General features: G+C 46.8%; 1 pseudogene; it reads left to right on the top strand.

Moving 5' to 3' along the window:
- Positions 1–636: 636 nt before the first annotated feature.
- LOC121588778 lies at positions 637–2,383 on the top strand (annotated as a pseudogene).
- Positions 2,384–4,587: the final 2,204 nt, after the last annotated feature.

Genomic DNA, 4,587 nt, shown 5'->3' with positions numbered 1-4,587 from the left:
TACGCCACAACCTTGTCAGGTTTCTTACGTTATTTTATCTGAAGCGTTATGCCCTTAAATGTATTTGACTGTTTCTAAGTAACTGAAATTTATTAATGAAAACTGTTCACACTGTTCGTTACATGATCTGTTTTGTTTTATTTTGGTACCTTTTGTAAAACCATAGAAGAGTTAAGTTTGTGGATGACTAATTCGTGGAGTTTCTCGAACGAACGATTGTATTGCTGTGCGGGTTACTAAAGGAAGCGATCGAATGTCATACAAAAATGACCATGGGATGTTGCGCATATGATATGAAATATGAAGGATCCATGGCACGTGTATCTGACGGATGAATTTCGGGATGTGTAACTGTGGGATGTGAATTGGAGTTGTGCGATTACCGAAAACAATTATTACTATTACCACTACCACGGCAAGTCATAATTTTTTTCGGTTTATCGTTTTTAAACTGAAACTATCAGCAGCAAATACCGGCAAAACATTAGTCTACTTGTAATTTCGTGCAGAAGGCAAAGCAAATTGGTGCGCCTGTGTGTGTGTGTGTGTGTGGCGCACAAAAATAGGAAAATTTCTATTGTTCAAAAAGTAGAGCGAGAGAGAGAGAGAGAGATAGATAGAGAGAGAGAGAGAGAGAGAGAGAGAGAGATTGAAAATAGTTTACAAAAGAATCAAGAGCTAAAAGTCAACTTGTGTCAGCGTCATGATGACTGAAACGTTGAATTCGAATAATCATCTCAGCCAGAAAGGCGAGAACAACAAAGTTAGTGACATGGGATGGAAGGCCAAACTTAAAATACCGCCCAAAGATACTAGAGTTAAGACTAGTGATGTTACTGATACCCGAGGAAATGAGTTCGAAGAGTTCTGCCTGAAGCGGCCGCTGCTGATGGGCATCTTCGAGAAGGGTTGGGAGAAACCGCCCCCGATCCAGGAGGCGGCCATCCCGATCGCCCTGGTCGGCAAGGACATCTTGGCGCGGGCGAAGAACGGCACTGGCAAGACAGGCGCGTACAGCATTCCTGTACTGGAGCAGGTCGACCCGACCAAGGACTACATTCAGGCACTGATCATAGTGCCGACACGCGAGCTGCCCTGCAGACGTCACAGATCTGCATCGAGCTGGCAAAGCACATGAACATTCGCGTCATGGTGACGACCGGTGGAACTAACCTGAAGGATGATATCATGAGAATTTATCAGAAAGTGCAAGTGATCATTGCCACGCCCGGCCGTATCCTCGATCTCATGGACAAGGAGGTGGCCAACATGTCCCAGTGCCGGATGCTAGTATTAGACGAGGCGGACAAGCTGCTGTCGCAGGACTTCAAAGGCATGCTGGATCATGTCATAATGAGATTGCCAAAGGAGCGCCAGATCCTGCTGTTCTCCGCGACATTCCCACTGAGCGTGAAGAACTTCATGAAGAAGCATCTGCGCGATCCGTACGAGATCAACCTGATGGAGGAGCTGACGCTGAAGGGCGTCACGCAGTACTACGCGTTTGTGCAGGAGCGCCAGAAGGTGCACTGTCTCAACACGCTCTTCTCGAAGCTCCAGATCAACCTGTCGATCATTTTCTGCAATTCGACGCAGCGTGTCGAACTGCTCGCGAAAAAGATTACCGAGCTGGGCTACTGCTGCTACTACATCCACACCCGCATGCAGCAGGCCCACCGGAACCGGGTGTTCCACGACTTCCGGTCGGAGCTGTGCCGGAACCTGGTCTGCTCCGATCTTTTCACTCGTTTTATCGACGTACAGGCTGTGAACGTTGTAATTAATTTCGATTTACTCAAGATGGCAGAGACCTACTTGCACAGAATCGGTAGATCCGGACGCTTCGGAAATTTGGGTATCGCCATCAATCTAATCACCTACGAGGATCGTTTCGATCTTCACCGCATTGAGAAGGAGCTGGGCACGGTAATTAAGCACATGCAAAGGTGATCGATCCGAAGGTGATCGATCCGGCACTGTACGTACCGCGGCCGAATGATCCTAACAGCACGCAAGAGGAGCAAAACGTCAGTAAATAAGTAAGAAGAATGGAGGAGGAGTAGGCGCTGTAGTAGAGGGGTGAGAAGGGCGAGCTGAGTTGTGGCGTGTGTGATATATAGAATGTTGGTGTGAATAATGGTGCGCGCAGGGACGTACAATGAATGGAGAAAACATTTAATTTTTGCACAGAGAGAGTGAACGAAGCAATGAAAGAAGGTGTGGTGGTACAGAACGGTTTTGGAATATCGGGAGACCGAAGGGAAGGGGAAGCGAGAAGAGAAATGAAGTATACAAACTACAAACACACAACACAGTAAAAACGTATGTCGCACAGAGTAGGAAATCTGGTGGAGATCAATGAAGAGAGCGAGAGAGAAAGCCAAATAAATCGATGGATCGACACACAAAGGCTACGTGTAGTATTAGCGAAGACCACTTTGAGAATCGTTTGGCATCTATTACTTCTCCTGGATCTGTGCTGTGTTGGAGAAAATGTGCGCGTAGTTCTGTGGCTGTTTTCGTTGGAGGTGGCGTCGATGGCCAGTCCGTCTTCGTCTTTTTTAGGAACGGTGGTCCTTTGAACCATCCTTTGGTACCCATCTCCACTCGGAAATATCTGAGGATTGTAGGATTTCGCTAACTCGAAACGCTACAAATTGGTGGTATTTCCTATGATCGGATGATAGCCAGTTGAGTACGTCCTCCGAGTCGGTCCAGAACATCCTCCTGTGGATAGTAAAACTCACAGACCTTTGTACTGTCTCGGCAAGTCGAACGCCAATTACAGCTGCCTGCAGTTCCGACTTAGGGATTGACAGGAAACTGATCGGTGCTACCTTCGTCTTTGCACTAACTATGCTACATTCTATGATACCTTTATCTTCGAAACGAAGGTAGCAGACTGCCGCGAAACCCATCTCGCTTGCGTCTACAAACGTGTGGAGCTCTATTTAAGCGTCTGTTTCTGTTTGGTTTCTGAAACAGCGCGGTATTTTTAGGCCAACTATCTCGGGCAAATCTTGTGTCCATTTTAGCCACTTTTCCTCCTGTTGGGGAGGGATACTGTCGTCCCAACCTATCGACGATCGTCACAGCTCCTGAATTATTATTTTTAGTCTCATGACGAAATGGGCTATGAATCCGAGTGGGTCAAAAATGGTCATTGGTACTCGTAGTAGTTGTCGTTTTGTTGGACCCTTTTCTTGTGGCATAGTTAGTTAACGTCCTTAAGTTTGTCGGATATACGGAACGTAAAGCAGTCATTTTTAACGTCCCACCACATTCCGAGTACCTTTTCTGTCTGGGTTTCTCCGATGTCTAGGTTTTTTTTCTTCGGGGGCCGATGAGCCTAGGAGTGCCTTACTGACGGTAGCTGAATTAGAGATCCAATTTCTCATTTCGAAGCCGGCTGCTGCGTGGATCTCTGCTACCTTTGTCGCTGTATTTATGGCTGCTGCTTCGGTTTCTGCGCTGAGCAGCATGTCGTCTACGTAGTGCTGTTGAATAATAGAGTTGACTGCTTCGGGCTGTTGTGACATGTATTGCTCTGCATTATGATTGTTTACGTATTGGGCTATACTTGGCGAGCAGCACGCTCCGAAAGTCATCACCTCCATTACGTACACTTCGGGTTCGTCTTCCAATTCGCCTTGTTGCCAGAAAAAACGTTGGCATTGTTGGTCGTCCTTCTTGACCTAGACTTGGTGAAACATCTCACCGATGTCACCGCACACTGCTATTTTATGTTCCCTGAATCGTATAAGTACAGATAGAAGACAGGTGATCTGATCTGGGCCCTTTAGCAGCATGGAGTTTAGTGATAGACCCTTTGTTTTAGCTGCTGCGTCCCACACTAATCTCAACTTTCCAGGCTTGTTTTTGTTAAATGCGGGGAAAACGGGTAGGTACCATATACGAGGGTAAGAAGACATCAACTCACTTTTGCTAAGTTTTCTAATGTAGCCTTTTTCCGTATATTCTTTAAGCTTCTTTTTAACAGCGTTGTGAAGTTCAGGGTCGCGCGCCAGTTTCAGTTTGAGACAGTTCCAGCGTTTTCTGGCCATACCTTCGCTATCGGGTAGTGTGACTCCATCATACTTCCACAGCAGCCCTGCTTCGTATCGCCCTCCGTCTTTCCGGGTTATGGATGTCAGTCCTGCAGCTGATCTTAGCTCTTCCTCCGGTTGTATGAGACTTCCTCTAAAGATGCTAAGGCTGTCAATTGAAAAGTATTGTTTTACGGCGTTGTGTAGTTCTTGCAACGTGTCTTCGCATTTGCATCGGCTCACCTGATAGCAGTCCGCAGCAATGTCTGCCTTTTGCGATTCCTTACAGCTTCCGAAAATCAGCCATCCTAATTTTGTGTTGACTGCCACCGGCTCGTTATATCCCCCTTCTAGGCTTTTCGTTGCAAAACCTAGGCTCGCGTTATCCAGACCAATTAGCAGTCGAGAGTGTGCATGGGCGTATGACTCCATGTCTACTCCATCTAGGTGTGGGTACCTTTTTCCTAATTCGATCAGGTTCAACGTTTGGGAACGGATGGATAGGTTGGTGACAGTACGGGCGTCACTTATAGTGAAACGG

Source organism: Anopheles merus, chromosome 2R (assembly GCF_017562075.2).
Source record: "Anopheles merus strain MAF chromosome 2R, AmerM5.1, whole genome shotgun sequence".
Lineage (NCBI taxonomy): Eukaryota > Metazoa > Arthropoda > Insecta > Diptera > Culicidae > Anopheles > Anopheles merus.
This window is presented reverse-complemented; position numbering and strand designations above follow the sequence as displayed.